Source organism: Humulus lupulus, chromosome 7 (genome assembly GCF_963169125.1).
Source record: "Humulus lupulus chromosome 7, drHumLupu1.1, whole genome shotgun sequence".
Classification (NCBI taxonomy): Eukaryota; Viridiplantae; Streptophyta; class Magnoliopsida; order Rosales; family Cannabaceae; genus Humulus; species Humulus lupulus.
The window spans coordinates 21,774,497-21,796,093 of record NC_084799.1 but is presented as its reverse complement, the minus strand read 5'-3'; the positions used below and the strand labels follow the sequence as shown (position 1 = coordinate 21,796,093).

Sequence of the window (21,597 nt, the reverse complement as noted above, 5' to 3'; positions counted from 1 at the left end):
TTGGAAATAACATAATTTAAATTAAAATATAATAATATATATAGTATTTATATAGATTTATTTATTATTTAATTTAATTTATTTATTATGTTTAAATTAATATGAATTGATATATATTTTTTAAATTAAAAAAATGAGAATTTAAAAATACAATGATAAAAATAATGTACATTTTCTATATATTTTTATTTGTCCAAAAATTAAGAGTGATTTTTTATTTTAAATTTTAGCTTCTTAAAAGAATGAAAGACTGAAAATATATATTTTTAAGAGAGAAAATGAATAAAAAAATAATTAAATATTATTTATAATAATAAGTTTTTCGATCATAATTATGTGTTATTGATTTTCCGTGCAAGGGCCATATATTAAATAAAATAAATGTATTTATAAAAAAAGAAGACGCTAAAATTCACATAATTTATATTGTTACGTTTTTAAACTCTTGCTTTTTAATTTCATCAAAGGGCTTACGTCAAATCATTCAAGAAAAGATTGAGATTTCCTTTTTAGAACTTCGATCGAGATCGTAATATTAAAGAAGGCCATAGAGAATAAAGTTGGTATTTAATCTTCTTCTTCTTTCTTTCTTTCGTCTTTCTTTTAAATTTTTTTTTTCAATTTTTTTTAAAAAAAAAATATTTAATCTTCTAATTCAAGCAAACTTTATGACATTTATATATGTAGAAAGATAGACTGAAATAAACAGCTCTACTTTGCGTAAGTGTATGTATTTCGAAGAAAACACTTCTGTTTTATTTTCCAATAAAATCTAGAAGGGTTTAGCCTTAGACTTAAGGAGATATTTATTTTGAAATGCCATGAATTAATGGTGTATAATAACTCTCTCTAATAATGTCATATGTATGTATATATTTGGCCCCACATGCATACATAATTAGTGTTAATTTAGTGTCTCCAACATATTTGAATAACTCTCTAGAAAACAAGGATTTGAAATAAATAAAATAAATAAATGTATTTATAAAATAAAAATAGAAAATGTTTATTAATAATTTCCTTTTTGGTCTGCATTTTAAGTTCTAAATGATGCAGTTCATTTAGTTCATGCCATGTATTACTATAGGGTAGGTAACCATTTGGTACTTTGTGTTTTTGCAAAGTATCATTTTAGTACCTTCTGTTTTCAATAATACTCATATAGCACCTTGTATTTTAAAATCGTATATATTTGGTACCCTAAACTCAAATTTAATTAATAAAATTTTACCAATTTAATCAAGCTGCTGTCAATTATATGAGTTCCAAATTTAAATTTAATTACTTAATTCATATAAGTGATGACAGTTTGATACAAAATTTTATCTATCAAATCTGAATCTAGGGTATCAAATATGTATAATTTTAAAATACAGGGTACTATATGAGCATTATTGAAAACAGAGGATACCAAAATGATACTTTGCAAAAACATAGGGTACCAAATGAGTAAATTCCCATTAATATATCTCATACTATATGTATATTTATCCAGCTTAAAACAGTACAAAGCATTTTGATTTATTTTCTTTTATAAATTATTATATTATAAACATATATATGAGACACTTTTAATGGTTACTACTTATGGATGATTACTTTAATATTAATCATTTGATTAAGATCAATAATCCATATTATGATTGTTAATGAATATTTCTAAAAAAAAATTAACTTTTCAAACTTTTGAAAATGCTACATGATGACATGGTGGTGGTGGTCGTCATATATTTATTAATTAAAAAATAAAAATAAATCTTATTTAATATTCACTATCCATTATTTCTTCATTCATTTTATCAATTTCATGAGAAAAAAATCATTTTGAAATTAATAGGAATAATTAATGTGACAATTATATTTCTAACTAATGTTTATTACCTAATTAATCTAAAAAAAATTGAAATTATTAATTTATATATTTTATTTATTTATTTTCATAATTATTAATCATCCATAGGTAATAACCATTGAAAAGTCTTTTATATAAATATATATATACTAGATATAAATAACGTGCAATATGCACATTTGCTTAGTTTTATTTATAAATTTTTTTAATTATTTTTATTAAATTTATATTAATGTCATATAAATTTTGAAATAAATATCCTATTTTAATTAAATAATTTATTTATTTTTTTTCTAATTTTTGAATTTGGAAGTGACAACAAGAGATTATATATTATATATTTAATGTAATATTATATATTATACATATATTTTAAATTTAAGTATCTTGCTAGTTGTTATACCCAGATTTCGAGCCATGTTAAATGTGGCCTCGAAAATTGGATTCGCAACGAATGGACTCGTAAAGTCTGAAGTATGTTCCAAGACTAGACATTGAGCCTGTAAAGCTGAGACGACTTCGAATATGGTGGCCTCGAAATCCGCATGATCTCGAAGGGTAGCTCCTGAGATGCATCTGTCCTCAGGGATGACCTCGGATCAGGGGTTCCGAGCCTGACGCATGTACTATCTCGAAAACCATGTGACCTCGAGAGGTGTCATTAGCTCGAAAATTGATGAGAGACCTTGCAGATATATGATAATAACCTTGAACATCTACAAGTGTTGTCCATAAGAGACGTGTTCTACATTTATTATTGTAAATCCCCTAAAATCATGGGATATTATTTGATTAGTGATACGCCCCCTGGTCTTCAGGGGACGTTTCCTTTTATATCGGATTACAGGCATTTAAAGCCATTTAATCTATTTGCACAAAAAGAGTAACTACCAAAAATATGTGGGATAGTATTCTGCAACCTTCTCTATAAATAGAGAGGTCATGCACCATTGTAAAGGGCCCCGAATTTCTGAATCTTGAGAGAAAACTCTGAAGAATTCATCCTTGAAGAATTTTCAGAGATCATCTTGAGTTTAATAAAAAAGACTCGTGGACTAGGCAGATTTAACTGCTGAACCACGTAAAAATCGTGTTTTGTATTATCGTATTTATATTGGCCATTATTGTTCATTGTTTACGTGCTCTTCTTTCACTGCTGACGAAAAACGGCGTCAACAGTTTGGTGCTTTCATTGAGAGCCTTAAGCATTCATTCCTGAAAAGTCATGGCCACTAACAATCAGAACACGCCGGAAGAGAATTACCCAAGACGTCTTGGGAAACAGCCAATGGAAAATCCGGATGTTGAAGAAAGAGGTGGATCTTCCGATTCCCGGGGACCACCTGCTCCACCAAGGGATGAGGATATGTATTACAATCCTGAGCGGTACGTTCCCATTGTGGAACTTGAAAACCGACAATTGAAGCAGCAGTTGGTAGAGGCCAACAAACGGAATGAGGAGTTGGCAAGGATAGCCGCAGAGGCGCAGGTTGCTCAGCCCCCGCCTCCACGCGAAAACCAAGTCCCTCCTCCAAGGGACATGCATGTTCCCCCCCATAGACCCCGTGGGCGTCCACGAAAAGATGCTGCCACAAGAAGGCCGACTCAACCTCCGGCACCAACAGAGCCATCCGCTCCACCTAGGCCCCAGAGGAGTACTCGGGCTCGGGCCCCGGCTAACCCGCCTGTGGAAGTGCCTGCAGGAACTGAGAACTCCTGGAATGATTAAACTAAGTTGTTGGGTTGATTTGAGGGGTAAATTGGCTTGTGATTAGTGCTCAAAAATGCAAATTTATTGGTTTTAAAGTGTAAAATAAATTAAGTTTTAATTAATATTTTTATGAATTTATTGTAATATATTTTACAATTGAAAATATTAATTTTAAATTTAATTTTTGTTTAATTTTCAGGAAATAAATTGCATTTGGACATTAATAAAAAGAGAAAACAAAGAATGGTTAAAACTTAAAAAAAAAATGAAGAAAGTGGCATTTTTGAGGAATTTGGCCCAGTCCCGAAGGCCCAAACCAAAGGCCCAGCTCTTCCTTCCTCTCTCCCCAGCTGCCAGGTGGCGTGCTCTCATCGCGCCACGCGTCCCAGCAACTCTCCCAGCCAGCCAACCTCCTCGCGCCACGTAGCATCTTCAGCAACGCCAAATGCACCCTTCAGCAGCTTCACTCCATCAACTCAACACTCCAACGTGTCCCAGCCAGCCAACGTGCTTGAAGAAATGAAGCCCAACACCTTCCAGCGGGCCTAGCTTCTCTCCAGCAAGCCTAGGCCAAACATAACCCTTCTTCAGCAATTACCCAACAAAGCCATCCTCTCAACCTGGCAACCCGAGGCCCAATCTCCACCAAGGCCCGACTCCAGCCATTTTCCTTCAACCTAACTGCCCACGTGGCACATTTTCATTGGCTGGAAATGGGTCAAAACCCTCTTTTGTCACCAGCCACTTTCAACCCATGTTTTGTGGGTATTGGGTTTGGCAAAAATTGCTATTTTGAGCTTTAAAGCTCATGTTTTTGTGGTATTTTAGAAAATGGGAAAATGACCATACACCAAAATAGCTAAGTTAATATTAATAATAAGATTTGATTTTTCAAAATCATATTTTATTATTAATATTTCAGATTTATTTTGTAAACCTCATTTTGTTGTTTAATTTCTTTTTAGTCATTTTCTCCCTCTATAAATAGGGACTCATTCTTCACACTTAGTATGTAATTTTTAAAGTAAAGAAACTATAGCAAAATTTATACTCACTTTCTTCTGATATTTTCTTCTTAGAATTTTTTGAGAATCATGAGCATAATGGTCTAATCTTCCTAGGAAGGTTAGGGATGATTCCATATGCTAGTGATGTTATTTTTCTACTTTGATTTACTATGTTCTTAATGTAAAATATTTGAGTTATTTATGTTCTTTCATCTCCATCTCTATTCTGTTATCTTTATTTACTTATGCTAATAGTATATAGGATTAGTCTTGCTCTTTCTATGTGCTTCTAATTAGTAAAAGTAATATTGATACATAATTTTATGTCTAATCTTTTATTGCATTATTGCCCTTGGGTATTTTGTCATTTTTAGATTTTTCATAAGATTAACATTGTGCTTTTAAAGTAAAGAACTTTATAACTCAAATGAACTTTTGTTAGAAAAGAATATGGACTTTAATGTTAGATTTTTCAAGTAAATGTTGGGATGTGAACTATTTACTTGTGTATTTTTGTAAATCAAGTAATCAAGTAACTAAACAAACATATGAATGATTCTTGAAACCTTTCATTTTCTCAAACTCTTGATTACATCTTACCTTTATTTTACTTATCTCATTTTATCACTTTATCAAAAAGACAATACCAAAATCTCAAACCTCTTTTCATTTACAATTTTATTTGTTTCTTGTTACTAACTTTTTTTTTGTTATTTTCTACTAATCTTTTGATCTTAGGTTACCTCCTTGTGGATCGATCGCCCGATCTTACTACAACTACCGCTTAGTGGTAGTCACATTTTGGGCGTTAAACAAATTTTGGCGCCGTTGCCGGGGAGGTAATTTTCAAAGGTTTAGTGAATTTTTACAAAAATATTAGTAACTTTATTTGTGTTTTTGTTGGAATAAATATTGTGTTAGTATAGTTTTTTTTTTTTTACTAATTTTTAATTAACTAGATTATTATTATAACAAAAATAAAAATAAAAAAAAAACTAAAAAAAATATACCATAAAAAAATCTTTATTTATATATATATATTTTTTATTTCTCTTCTTTTACTCTTTTTTTTTTTCGATAACAATATATATATATATAAATATTCATATATAAACATACATATCTATAAAATAAAAGTAAAACAAAACCAAAAAAACAAAAACAAAAAAAATATACATTTATTCTTATTTCTATCTTTTTTTTTTTCCATTTTCATCTCTTTTGGTTTAAAAAAAACCATATATATTTATATAATTTTTTTTTTCTTTTTAGCTAATTCTTACTCCATTTTTCTTTCTTAATTTCTATTCTATTTTTTTAGTTTAATACATATTTGAAAAAAAAGATTAAGCTTGCTATTCTATCTTCACTTTAATTTTATTTTCTTGATTTTATTCTTGTGTTGTTTATTTTGTTGCTTAGTTTAGGATTTTCCTTTTTTTTTTCTTTGCCTTAGTTTTCCTTAGAATTTAGGATTTTCAAAACAATAAAAAAAACAACATAAAATTGTTCTTAAAATTTCAATCATAAAACGCTTAGTATTGGGAACAATTGTGTACTATTACAAATGGTAGAAACCGATATTGTTCTGTCTAGAAAGATTGGTTGTTAAATAAGGTTTTTGATAGCGTTACCCTCCACACTTACCTGGGAACCTCGGGGAGTTCTATCTAGGCAAGTGTGGGTCTAAAGCGGTACCTTGGAAACCTTCTCAATCGGCCTGGGAACATTTCGAGCATGTACCTTTGCACTATTACATTGTTGAACTTACTACTATAAGAAAACCAAGCTTGTTCTGTCAAAATAAGTAATTTCACTCTGCTTAAAGGTTGTTTGGTCGAAAAGGTTGACTTGTGATCCACCATACTTACTCAGTAACCCCGTGGAGTTCTAGTAAGGCGTTGGAGATCACCCGAAAACCTCCAAATCTACCTGGGAACAAGTTTAACAAAAAAAATCAAAAAAATCAAAAATAAAATAAAGACATAAAATAAATCTAATTCTGATCTCCGAGAGTGGATGAATCATCACGAAACTTCTAGTGACACTTCTTCCAATTCATCTGCCACTCCTACCGGAACTCCTTCCACCAATCTTGCTTCTCCACAAACTTTCGCTGATAATAATCCATTCATAATGGTTCGCAATGATGAAATCCAACCAAGAACTCTCAATGACTACCTCCATCCTACTCACACTTCCACGCCTTCATGCATTATCTTCCCTCCTAATATGTCTGCATTAGACTTTAAACCTGGCATGATTCAACTCTCGGCCACATTTCATGGAATGGAAAACGAAAGCCCATACGTGCATATTAGAGAATTCGAGGAGGTAGTAGCCACATTCTATAACCGAGCCGAAAATGTCGATGCTGTGCGACTAAAGTTCTTCCCTTTCTCCTTGAAGGACAAAGCCAAAAGCTGGTTATACTCTTTGAGACCTAGGTCTATTGGAACATGGGAAGAGATGACCAAATCCTTCTTTCTGAAACACTTCCCTAGCCATAAGACCAACAGTCTAAAACGAAAGATTTCCACATTCTTCCAAAAGGACAATGAAACGTTCTATCAAGTCTGGGAAAGATTCAAAGATCTGTTAAATTAATGCCCGCACCATGGCTATGAGAACTGGCGTTTGGTCAGTTACTTCTATGAAGGCCTCACGAGTCGTGAGCGCCAGTTTGTAGAAATGTTATGCAATGGTGAATTGCTCAAAAAAGAGCCAGACGATGCTCTTGAATATCTCGAAGAAACCGCGAAAAAGTCTCACACCTGGACTGGTCCAAGTGCTACTGACAGCACCAACTGACACAAACCATCTGGGATCTATCAACTTCGAGAAGAGGATAGTGTTAAGGCCCAACTTGAAGCTTTGAAAAAGCAGTTTGAGGTCTTAATGACGAAAAATGGCCAAAAGTCACACATGATCGCTCAAGCGAAACCACAAGAACCTTGCTTTGTTTGTGGAGGGACGGAGCACTTAGCTAAGGACTGCTTAGCTTTGAATGAAATGAAGGGGGTTTATGAGGAGCAATGTAATGCCTTAGGGGCATATAACAAGCCATTCTCCTATACGTACAACCCTGGTTAGAGAAACCACCCAAATTTCAGTTGGAGAGATTCTAACCAAGCTCAATCGTCTGGAGGCCAATGGAGAAATGAGCAACAAGTTCAACCATCAAAGGCATATTCTGCACCTCAATACAATGCTCATCCACAAAGAAATTCTCTCGAGAATACTCTTCATGCATTCATGGAGGAACAATCCAAACTGAATCGCCAAATGATGGAAGAAATCAAGGAAATGAAATGTCAATTCTCAAAATTGATCGAATCCTTGGCCATTCCGGAAAAAGGAAAACTTCCTTCCCAACTGAAATTCAATGTGCAAGGCCAACACATGGCCCAATCTTCAAATTCTAATGATCAAAATATCAAGGAAGTGAATGCCATCACGACGAGAAGCGGTAAAACTCTGCAAGAATCTCCCAGAAAATCCAACACTCGTAGTACTCCAAAAGTCATTTCCGAAAATCCACCACTCAATGCCACTCCAAAAGTACCATTTCCCCAGGCTTTGAAACCTGTTGGGAAACTTCCTGATAACCGAGCTGAACTCCTTGAGCACTTGACACAAGTGAAGAATAATTTTCCTTTTCTTCACATCATTAAACAAGTGCCCGCTTATGCCAAAATCATCAAGGATCTTTGCACTGCAAAAAGGAAGCACCATGTCAAGAAGACTGCCTTCTTGACCGAGCAAGTGAGTGCGGTGATTGAACAAAAGGCATCGCCGAAATACAAAGATCTCGGTTGTCCCACCATTTCTTGCCAAATTGGGACCCATGAAGTCAGCCAAGCCTTACTTGATCTTGGCGCGAGTGTCAATCTCATGCCCTACTCTGTATACTTGCAACTCGGTCTTGGAGAAATGAAGCCAACATCTGTTGTACTACAGCTTGCTGATCGTTCCACCAAAAAGCCTAGGGGTATTGTTGAGGATGTATTGGTTCAAATTGAAAAATTATATTACCCCGTGGATTTTCTTATTCTTAATACCCAATTTGTGGTGAACATGGAGTCTAAAATTCCTATTATCATCGGAAGACCATTCCTTGATACAGCAAATGCTTTGATTAATTGTCGGAACGGTCTAATGAAGATATCGTTTGGAAACATGACTCTTGAAGTCAATATCTTCCACATCGGGAAACAACCCCGAGAAGATGATGAATGCTATCAAACATTCATGATTGACTCTTTAATTCCCGAGGAGGTTCAATTGTGAAGCAACTTTGATAATCTTGATGAACTTCTCCTTCTTTCTGACAATGAAAGTTCGAGTTCTATTGAGTCTACTCTTTCAATATCAGATCGCATAGACTCACGCAATAGAAGGACTCAGTTTTGGCAACCTCGTTTTGAAGAGCTACCTCATGAGAGGTCACAGCCGAAAACTTTAGCCGAAGAGGTTCCAATTGACCCAACTTCCCGAGGGTTTGAAACATTCCTTCTTGGGAGACGGCGAAACATTCCAGTTATCATCGCGTCCAACCTTCAAAATTCTCAAGAATTGCAGTTACTCGAGCTACTGCGAACGCATAAATCTGCGATAGGTTGGACGCTTGCTGATATCAAAGGTATTATCCCTTTAATTTGCTCCCATCGAATCAATCTGGAGGACGAAGCCATCCCTTGAAGAGACCCTCAAAGGCGACTGAACCCCACAATGAAGGAAGTTGTAAAAAATGAAGTTTTGAAATTGCTAGATGCTGGTATTATTTACCCCGTAGCTGATAGCAAGTGGGTCAGTCCAACTTAAGTCATGCCCAAGAAATCTGGTGTCACCGTTATCCAAAACGAAAAAGGGGTCCTTGTCCCCACAAAAACGGTGACGGGATGGCGCATGTGCATTGATTATAGAAAATTAAATGCCGCCTCCCGCAAAGATCATTTTCCACTCCTATTCATTGATCAAATCCTTGAACGTGTAGCTGGTCATCCTTTATATTGCTTTCTTGATGGCTATTCTGGCTATTACCAAATTGAGATTGCATTAGAGGATCAAGATAAGACCACTTTCACTTGTCCCTTTGGCACTTTTGCTTTCCGGCGTATGCCATTTGGCTTGTGTAATGCACTAGCTACTTTCCAAAGATGCATGATGAGCATCTTTAGTGACATGATCAAAAAATCAATGGAAGTATTCATGGATGACCTAACCGTTTTTGGAAACTCCTTTGAGACATCTCTTCTTCATCTTGAAGCTATTTTAAAATGATGCATCGAGAAAGGACTTATCCTCAATTGGGAGAAATGCCACTTCATGGTATCTTCTGGCATAGTCTTAGGCCACATTGTTTCTGAAAAAAGAATTGAGGTTGATCAATCTAAAGTCGACCTTATCTCCAACCTGCCGACTCCTAAGACTGTAAAAAACGTTAGGTCATTTCTTGGTCATGCTAGTTTCTATAGGAGGTTCATACAAAAAATTTCAATGATTGCTCATCCGCTGAGCAACCTCCTAGCCAAAGATGTTACTTTTGAATGGACACCTAAGTGTGAGGAATCATTCCGAACGCTTGTCAATTCACTCACTTCCGCTTCCATCATTCAGTCACCCGATTTGAGTCTTCCTTTCGAGTTCATTTGTGACGCTAGCAACTTTGCGATGGGAGCTGTGCTAGGACAACGAAGGGAGGGGAAACCCTTTGTTGTCTATTATGCAAGCCGAACTCTCAATAGTGCTCAAATGAACTATTTCACTACTGAAAAAGAGTTGCTTGCCGTTGTCTTTGCTCTTGACAAATTCCGCTCTTATTTGATTGGATCACCTATTACGATCTTCACAGATCACTCCGCCCTTAAGTATCTCCTTTCCAAAATGGATGCTAAGGGGCGATTAATTCGGTGGATCCTTCTCCTGCAAGAATTTGACATAACGATCAAAGACAAGAAATGTGTTGAAAATGTCGTCGCGAACCACTTGTCCCGACTTGAATTCAGCAATCCCACTGACGATCCACCTATTCATGATGATTTCCTCGATGAACAATTGATTTCTGTTGCTAAGTTGTCGTGGTACGCTCACATTGTAAACTACTTAGTAACAAGTGAACTCCCATCTGAATGCAGTTCACAAGACAAACGCAAATTTTTGGTCGAGGTGCGCAATTTCTTTTGGGATGACCCATTCTTATTCAAGTATTGCCCCAACCAAATCATGTGAAGAAGCATCCACGACGATGAGGTGTCTAGTGTGCTGAATTTTTACCACAATGATGCTTGTGGTGGTCACTTCTCTGTGAAGAAAACTGCTGCAAAAATCTTACAATGCGGTCTTTACTGACCCACTCTGTTCAAAGACACCAATGATTTTTGTCATTCTTGTGTAAGGTGCCAAAAGTTAGGATCCTTATCCCGTCGGCACATGATGCCCTTGAACCCAATTCTTGTTATCGAAATATTTGATTGTTGGGGGATAGACTTTATGGGACCATTTCCACCTTCTTTTGGCTACCTTTACATTCTCCTCGCTGTGGATTATGTTTCCAAATGGGTCAAGGCTGTACCATGTCAAACCAATGATAACGCTACAGTTGTCAAATTCTTGAAAGAAAATGTGTTATCAAGGTTCGGTACCCCTCACGCTATCATCAGTGATCAAGGCACTCATTTTTGCAACCGATCCTTTGAGGCTCTTTTGTGCAAGTACGGTGTACTTCATAAAGTTTCAAATGCCTATCATCCACAGACTAATGGTCAAGCTGAGTTAGCCAATAGGGAGATAAAACACATTTTGGAAAAGACGGTAAATCCCGACCGCAAAGATTGGTCTACACGTCTTCTAGACGCTCTTTAGGCATACCGCACTGCTTTCAAATCCCCTCTTGGGATGTCTCCCTATCGGCTTGTCTTTGGAAAAGTCTGTCATTTACCTGTCGAGCTCGAGCATAAAGCGTATTGGGCTATCAAAGCCCTAAACTTTGATCTGAATGCCACAGGTATCAATCGCAAACTCCAGTTGTCCGAAATTGAGGAGTTGAGAAATGATGCATATGACAATTCTAGGATTTATAAAGAAAAATTGAAAATCGCTCACAATAAACAAATCTTGAGAAAACACTTTGAGCCAAATCAGAAAGTGCATTTGTACGATTCTCACTTGCACTTGCATCCCTTTAAACTGCGATCGCGATGGACTGGTCCATTTGTCGTAAAACAAGTATTTCCCAACGGCTCTATTGAGGTCACGGACCCAACCGATGGGAGAATTTTTTGAGTAATGGCCAAAGACTGAAGCATTACATTGAGAGTGTGAGTCATGTTGAGGTGGTCCTTCTTAAGGACCCAATCTATACACTCTGGTGTTTTGAATGGTTTGCGTGTTTGTTTTTTTTTTTAATTTTTTTTCTGTCTTTCTTTTATTTTTGTATGTTTTCGTTTTTGTATTCTATTTTGTTTTGGGGTATTGTTACCAGACTATTTTCGCTCTCACCTCATGGACATGGTCATCATCCAGGTGTTCTCTTTCCTTACCTTTTTCATTGCTTATTCATTTTGACATTGAGGACACTGTCTGATTTTTGGTTGGGGGTGGTGAGCATGCATTGGCTTTCATTTGGAAAATCTTATTGTTACGTCATTAGCATTCATTTGGAAAACATTATTGTCTTGTTGAATTTTTAAGTCAAATTTTCTCAAAATTATCTAAGCATGAGTATAACTTGTTGGTTTGAGTCAGTTTTTACTATGTTTAGCTATTAAGAAGTGATTTTCAGAGTTCTTTTGTGCACTTTCCAAACATGTGATAAATTGGTTGTTAATACAAATAGTTGAGAGAAATTTCAAGTTTAAAGTTTTTTCATTTCTTGGTGAGTTGTGAGAGTTGAAAAAACAACTTTTTGAACTTTTATTGATCATTTGAGTTGGTAAAGTCACATCTTTGGAATTTAAAACATGACATTTATGGATGTTTTTCATTTAAGACAAGTCTTTGTAATAAATTTGTGTTCCATTTATTGTATTGTATTTGTAATTTACTTTTTATTTGTGTTGTCTCTTGTCAAAAAAAAATAATGAAAAAAAAGAAATTCAAAAAAAAGAAGAAAAAAAAAGAAAAAGAAAAAAAATAATAGATAAATGAAAAAAAAGAGAACAAGAGCAGCACTCCCTTCTATTATTTTGTAGTTGTTGAAAAAATATATATATATTTCTATTACTATTATTTTGTGTAATTGTATTAAAAAAAATTGTTATCATTATAGTTCACTTTCTTTATCATTTCTAGTTAGTTGTCATTTTGTTCTTGGAGTCTTCTCATGTAAATCCCAAATGTTGTTTGTCATTTGAATTCCAATAAGTTGATTTGTCTATCTTGTGATCAATACTTGTTCAAATTGCTTGTCCTAAAAAGTTTATTTTTTCTCAAGTTTATTTTTTCTCATTTGAGCGTAAATTGTTACATTTCCAACTCCAAGAGTGTAATCATTCACATACAAATACTTTCAATGTCCGTGAGGAATTTGGAGTTGAGATCTTTATACTTTTGAGATTTCTCGATACTATTTGTGTTATGACTTGTGATAAAAAGAATATGATTTGGTGCACACACACACAACTCTCAAATCGCAACTATAGTAGCTTAGATAGTAATTTCTAACTTCTTGCTGATACTTTGAAAATGCTTAGATGATTTTGCTTGGTTTGACATGATTATTCAACTTGACAATCTTTTTTTTTTGCTTGAATTGCTAGGGTCTAGCAATAAGCTAGTTGGGAGTTGTAATTAGTGCTCAAAAATGCAAATTTATTGGTTTTAAAGTGTAAAATAAATTAAGTTTTAATTAATATTTTTATGAATTTATTGTAATATATTTTACAATAGAAAATATTAATTTTAAATTTAATTTATGTTTAATTTTCAGGAAATAAATTGCATTTGGACATTAATAAAAAGAGAAAACAAAGAATGGTTAAAACTTAAAAAGAAAATGAAGAAAGTGGCCTTTTTGAGGAATTTGGCCCGGTCCCGAAGGCCCAAACCAAAGGCCCAGCTCTTCCTTCCTCTCTCCCTAGCTGCCAGGTGGCGTGCTCTCATCGCGCCACGCGTCCCAACAACTCTCCCAGCCAGCCAACCTCCTCGCGCCACGTAGCATCTTCAGCAACGCCAAAAGCACCCTTCAGTAGCTTCACTCCATCAACTCAACACTCCAACGTGTCCCAACCAGCCAACGTGCTTGAAGAAATGAAGCCCAACACCTTTTAGCGGGCCTAGCTTCTCTCCAGCAGGCCTAGGCCCAACGTAACCCTTCTTCAGCAGTGACCCAACAAAGCCATCCTCTCAACCTGGAGACCCGAGGCCCAATCTCCACCAAGGCCCGACTCCAGCCATTTTCCTTCAACCCAGCTGCCCACGTGGCACATTTTCATTGGCTGGAAATGGGTCAAAACCCTTTTTTGTCACCAGCCATTTTCAACCCATGTTTTGTGGGTATTGGGCTTGGCAAAAATTGTTATTTTGAGCTTTAAAGCTCATGTTTTTGTGGTATTTTAGAAAATGGGAAAATGACCATACATCAAAATAGCTAGGTTAATATTAATAATAAGATTTGATTTTTCAAAATCATATTTTATTATTAATATTTCAGATTTATTTTGTAAACCTCATTTTGTTGTTTAATTTCTTTTTAGTCATTTTCTCCCTCTATAAATAGGGACTCATTCTTCACACTTAGTATGTAATTTTTAGAGTAAAGAAACTATAGCAAAATTTCTACTCACTTTCTTCTCATATTTTCTTCTTAGAATTTTGTGAGAATCATGAGCATAATGACCTAATCTTCCTAGGAAGGTTAGGGATGATTCCATATGCTAGTGATGTTATTTTGCTACGTTGATTTACTATGTTCTTAATGTAAAATATTTGAGTTATTTATGTTCTTACATCTTTATCTCTATTTTGTTATCTTTATTTACTTATGCTAATAGTATATAGGATTAGTCTTGCTCTTTATATGTTCTTCTAATTAGTAAAAGTAACATTGATACATAATTTTATGTCTAATATTTTATTGCATTATTGCCCTTGGGTATTTTGTCATTTTTAGATTTTTCATAAGATTAACATTGTGCTTTTAAAGTAAAGAACTTTATAACTCAAATGAACTTTTATTAGAAAAGAATATGGACTTTAATGTTAGATTTTCCAAGTAAATGTTGGGATGTGAACTATTTACTTGCGTATTTTTGTAAATCAAGTAATCAAGTAACTAAACAAATATATGGATGATTCTTGAAACCTTTCATTTTCTCAAACTCTTGATTACATCTTACCTTTATTTTACTTATCTCATTTTATCACTTTATCAGAAAGACAATACCAAAATCTCGAACCTCTTTTCATTTACAATTTTATTTGTTTCTTGTTACTAACTTTTTTTGTGTTATTTTCTACTAATCTTTTGATCTTAGGTTACCTCTTTGTGGATCGACCGCCCGATCTTACTACAACTACCGCTTAGTGGTAGTCACATTTTGGGCGTTAAACAGCTTGGTTTTGGTAGAAAAATGGAGGATTTTTCTGGGTTCGAGGGGTCGGGCCGCGACATTGTTCTTGTTGAGCCGCGACCCTTTAGAACTTTGGGTGGCCTGAAAGTGGTGGCACGTCGCGGCGCCCTACAGGTAGGGCCGCGGCGCGTGTGGGAAAAAAATGAGGCAGGGCCTCTGGTTGAGCTAGGGGCCGCGGCATGGGTTCTTGGGGCCGCGTCGCTTAGTGTCTTTTTGTACTTTAAGGAGGTTTTAGGCTCAAGAATCCAAAAGTTAAGGCTCAGGATGGATTTTATCACCCGGATTGATAGAATTCAAGGTCCCGGAGATTAGAATTATGATTCAATGATATTTAATGGATTAGAACTTGATGGATGAATATTGTTGATGTGTTGTGGCTAGGGTTTCAGCGAGGCTCGGACTAGGGGACTGTGCTCGGGACATCGGTGCTTGGAAAGCTCAGGACACAAGTAAGAAAACTTCATCCGTTTCTGTGGATAGGATGGGACTATGTGTTCCCTATATTCGTATGTACTGTTATATGATTGTGATAATCCATGTGAACATGTTGGGACTAAGAGCTCCTTATAATTATATGATTGTCATGAGGTGGTATTATGCCATGGGGACATGTGATAAACGGCCTAAGAGTGCCGAAATCAATACTTGCGCACAGGCCGCGGCTCAGCCACTAGTAGCTGAAGACAATTTATTAATCACTGAGCTCGATTAAGCTGACCGGAGTCAGTGGATATAACACTGGGCTTGGCCTAAGTGAGCCAAAGACAGTGGTTATTGCAGAGGGTGCGGCCTAAGGGCGTCGACCCTAGTTATTATTGCATGACATGTGTACTGTTGTTAGTTGATGTATATGATATGCTGAATATCTGGATGTTGGATCATTGGTTTGTCAACTGGTGTTCTTGATTAAGTGAATGTTATGGCTTGTTGGATAATTGATTAATATCTTGTAAATCATTTGGTTATGCTCTATGATCTATTTGGTTATCGATATTGATTGTGCTATGTTGTTATAGTTTTCTTGCTGGGCCTTGGCTCACGGGTGCTACGTGGTGTAGGTAAAGGCAAAGGTAAGATGAGTTGACCATGAGTTGGAGAGCTCTGGGGGCGAGGTGGACATTGTCAGCTGCTCGGCTGCCATAGTCGAGGAGTTTGTACAGGGATGGAAACCTAAAACGTGTATTTTCGCCATTAGAGTGGCTTGATTATTTATAAGATTTGGAAATTCTGTAATTATGTTATTTAAACATTGATTTGAGATCCCATGTACCAAACATTTATTTTAATAAAAATTATTCGTTTATAACCAAAATCTTCTAAACCTAATTTGTTTATGTCTTTAGATTCACATTTTTATTTAAATGACTTAGTCAGCAAGTCTCGCACTATTTTAAACTCACAGTGTAACGGTATTGGTTATCAGGACGTTACAGAAATTCACAATATAAAAGAATTTAAATCAATTTTTAATTAAAATAAGATATTTCTATAAATTTACCAATTTAAGATTTTACACATAATAATATTTTTTTTCAAAAATACATTGTATAAAGATATAGAAAGAAAAAAAAAAAGTTAAGGGTGGTAAGTCCATTCTAGGTCTGTCATTGGTTATATTCTATAGAGGCGGGTTTATAGTTTTTTCTTTAAAATGAATTTGAACAAGGAAAGATGAGAGAGATATAATTAAAAAATAAATAGTATTCTATAAACATAAAAAATTACGGTAGTAAAAATGTAAAATTTTAATATTTTACAAAATCTAATGAGTACTAATTATTTTTATTATATAAAAGTTGCTTTAATACAAGGACCACCATGAGATGCGGCCAAACTCTACTACCTACCCTCCTTATAGTTATTGACAATTACATTAAATATATAGGTCGGTTATATCTTTTCATGCATGGCCAATAAATATTATGAAGTTTTTATCTAATTAATTGACAATATTTACGTGTACATATACGAAGAAATTTTCTGTATTTAATACTATAAAATAGAATATTAATTTACAACTCAAAGCTATAATAAAGAGCCATTATTATTCAAAATAAAATTAGTATTACTTGACACTTTATCCCTATATAATATTATAATGTATGCAATGGAGAGTGCCAAAAAATTTGTATAATGCTATTTAGCACATTTTACAAAAAAAAAATATGAGTCCAATGATGTTCTCAAAAGTATGTTAAATTTGGCATATGTTAAATGTTGTGTCACATGTTAAATTTGACACATGTTAAAAATTGCGTCAAATTTGACACAATTTTTAGCATGTGTCAAATTTGGCAGATCAATAAATGTTATTTTTTTATTTATTATATTGCCACAAATTATTATAAGTTAGTAGTTGACAATTAATAAACAATCATGTAACACTTTTTATTTATTTTTTTAATGACAAATTTCTTGGAGTACATAATTTGGATAATAAAAAAAATTAAGTTTTGTATGTTCTCAATGAATTATTGACTTTTTTGTGTTAATTTGCATTTTGTGCATTATAGCACAATTGTAAATACACTAAAACCTCCATAAAATATTACTCTATATTAGAATAACTCTCATACAATCATAAAAACTTTTAGCCTCAACTTAAGACCAGTTATAAATAAGAATAAATTTCATAATAAATTATAATATTTATTGATCCTATTTTAAAAAATATGCATCCATGTGGTAATAATTGTCTTACCATTAAATATATTTATATATATGCTATATATGATATTTTTTACATGCAAAAAATTCATGATAAAATTAATTATTAATTTAGATTTCTAAAATAATTTTGTGTATTTTCAATATTATATAGATATGTACATTGTATCTATACATTTATGTCATTTTTGTTTATCAATGATTACACATTGAATTTGACATGTGTTTACCGAGATTTTCGAAAACTATATTAATAAAAAGTAAGCGGGATTAATGATATGAGATTTAGAAGATATAAACAAGATTTTACGTGGTTAGGGCGTTAACGAGCCTTAGTCCACGAGACAGTTGTATTAGAGCTTGGAAAGTCTTTAACAATGGAGTTTCTCTCTATGTTTTAGCAGAGTAACTGTATACCAGCCAAAGAGAGGTCCTTTCTCCAGTGCTTTGTCACCTGTATTTATAGGCCCACAGGAGTACTGAGCTTGGGCCGGGCTGACCCGGGCCCAACAAGGATATAAATACCCCTGACTTCTCTATCGGAAGCCCAATACAAAGGATAAAATATAAAAGACAAAGAATGATCAAAGCCCACTGGGGCAGCCCAAAGCCTATATTTCGCCCGACAAAATGAGGCTTTTGGTCTGAGCATTCCGAGTTACAAGGCAGATTCAGGGGACAAAATCAGTCAGTGTAGTGGCAGCGCAGGCTTGAACCAGCGGCGTGCAATCCCGAGGTGGCCTTTTCCGCAGGTGAAAAGTGGGGACAACCCCCACGCGTCATGGCGCGGCTTCAGGGTCACGGATGCTTTTTCCTGCCAACCTTGAGGACTTGACCTGAGTTCGTTTACCTCTGTCCCTCTTCGTTTACAGTAGGCCAGGATCTTCTCCATAGGGCCCCGATCGTTTACCAGGCTCCGGGAATATTTGCATACATTTCGACTGTGACCCCCACCAGCTGTACGTCTCCCGGATGATCGTCCTGGATCATCCTTCCTAGACACCGTCCAGGTCTGGACCCACACTTGGGCCGTCGATGCCAGTCATTCCCTGCCAAGCGAGCCTGGGCTGGGCCCAACCCCAATTGCCTAGTTAGCGGGCCTGGACCACCGTCCCGGGCCCAAGGCAGGAAATGAGGATAACAACATGTTTTATCAATTATTATTTAATTTAAAATTTAAATAAGTATATTTAAAATATTTTATAGACATAATTATATAAAGTTATAACCTCCTCATAGTAATAAAATACATTGATCCCAACATTATTACTATAAAGATGTTTTAGTGTATTAGGCCAAATATAGCATTATTTTATTTTTTATGCTAAATTTAATATAAAATTTACATCTTGCATTGAAAATCGTTCTAAAGTAACTAATATTATATGAAATGACATCTTATGAGTAATTATTGGATACTAATATTATTTATTAAATTAAAATATGTGGATGCATAATATTGAATTGCATCAACCAGAAACAACACTATGATGTTAGGCACCACTTATGTGCTATGTCCCTTAGCAATATTCATTGTAGATCAAAACTATAAAGTAGCATATTCCAAAAAAAGAAAGAAAACAACACGAAGAAGGCAAGAAGCGATCATCTCATAAAAGCGGTATTAATTGTAGCTCTAAATGATTTCCAATCGAACTCTCGACTCTCTAGTCCTCAATCAATATATAATAATTAATAATTTCAGAAAATGAAAGAAGGTAAGGTACCAAGGTGGATATCATTAAACACATTAAACACTAATAATATATATGATATGTAGATTTTAGTTGGTGTGACGTGTGAAATTGGAGGCCTTATAATCTATATAAATGTATTTATGTATAGCATTGCCTCTGTTCTCAACTACAAAAAATTATAGCCGCCTACGTAGAACCAAAAAAAGGGAGTTGAACTACGAAGAAGACAAGTAGTTGTAGAAGAGATCTTCAAGGAGATACATAGTTATAGGGATACATTTATTATATATTTATATAGGCTATAAGGCCGGTAGTTAAGTGGTCATCATGTTATCAATAGGGGTTTTATAGTTTATAGTAGTTGTAATTTTGTGGAATACTAACACTATACTTAAATAAATGTACTTTTTGAGTTGGCTGATGTTGTGCTCAACTAGTAATCCAACCTAACTCAATTAATTATATTATTGTTTTTGTCCGCTTTATATGTTTTTTTCATGAATAAAAACCTTTATCTTATAAAATTTTAATTTGAAATGTATTTCATTAATAATAATAATTTTTTTTATCTATTCTTTATATGCATATTAATTTATCTCTTTCTATATAAAAAAAGTGTGTAGATAACAAATTTTTTTAGTTTTATAACAATTTTTTTTAACTCTACTAGGATATTACAAATATTTAATGGAGTATACTTTTAAAAGCTATTAAAAATATATATTTATTAATTATTTAATATAAATTTAAATATTATAAAATATCATTATTATAATAATATTTAATGCAAAACTAAATATTTAATTATATTCATATAAATTTAAATATTATAAAATATAATTATTATAATAGTATATAATATATACCCTTAATTTTTGTTATTTATGTTAGAAAATATAATATATTGTTCAATGGAAATGGTAAAACCAAAATACAACTCTATGCAAAAAAATACAATAGCAAGGTAATATTTAAACAAGTGTTACAACTCTATTGCTCAAAATACAAATAAATAGAAAGATTTAGAAGAGGAATATCACAAACTCAAAACAATGATAATACAAGTAAATAAGAACAAAAGAATAGAAAGAACAATGAAAAACACAAACTCTCACACGACCAAAGTGTAGAGTAGTGGGGATCAACAACTTCAACAAGGTTCAAAACATTTGTCCAAAAGCTTATTTCCCTCTATTCTCTAAGCACTAAGGGATCTCTCTTGGAAATAGCTCTTTGGAATAATCAAGCCTTTTGGTATATTTCCAGTCAAGTGTTTTGTAAATAGAAAATTGAGTGTCATACAAGTGAGCATTTGACTCTTATTTATAGAGTTTTGAGACACCTTTTGAATTTCAAATTTCACCAACCCCATGGTTGTTACCAATAATTAATTAGATGTTTATGGAATTAAAATAGAGATTTGTGAGTTATTTGGCTATTGAAAACGTTCACAATTGGATAAAACTGAAGTTTGGAAAATGCTATAAGCCGCCGCGGCCCACTATGTTTTTCTGCCTCTTGGGCTGTAGCCTGAAAAACACTGGCCGTGGTCCAAGACATTTTTTCAGCTACCGATTTTCCAAATTTTCCAAAACGTTTTAAATTCATTCTCACTTGATTTTGTAACTTTCATACGCATTACGGGAGTTAAAATCACATCTCTAACAGCCATATTCTGGCTTTGAGAAATTCAAATCAAAATGTGTAATATTAAATCTACACATTATTGGGTAATATTTGAGAGTTACAAATTTGTAATTGTTTTTGTAGCTTCCATACGCATTACGGGAGTTAAAATCACATCTCTAACAGAACAATCATATCTCTTATGGCTTTGAGAAATTCAAATCAAAATGTGTAATATTATATTGGGTATATTTGGGAGTTACAAATTTGTAATTATTTTTATAATTTCAAAATATGTCAACATTTAGGCACATACATGTGTCCAATTTTGTGACTCTCAATAATATGTTATAAAGTGTGACAAATCACATTTGTGTGAAAAATCACATTATTTAATCTAACATTATATTATTTAAAATAATATAACAATTTATATTTATATAAAAAAAACATGTTTTTTTATTAC

At 33.9% G+C, this 21,597-nt stretch overlaps 1 non-coding gene across 1 annotated transcript; it reads right to left on the bottom strand.

The window, feature by feature from the left end:
* Window positions 1-7,087: 7,087 nt before the first annotated feature.
* LOC133793223 (small nucleolar RNA R71) lies at window positions 7,088-7,194 on the bottom strand. The gene has a single exon (XR_009874678.1). It is a non-coding gene; the product is annotated as a small nucleolar RNA R71 (small nucleolar RNA).
* Between the last annotated feature and the right edge of the window lie 14,403 nt (window positions 7,195-21,597).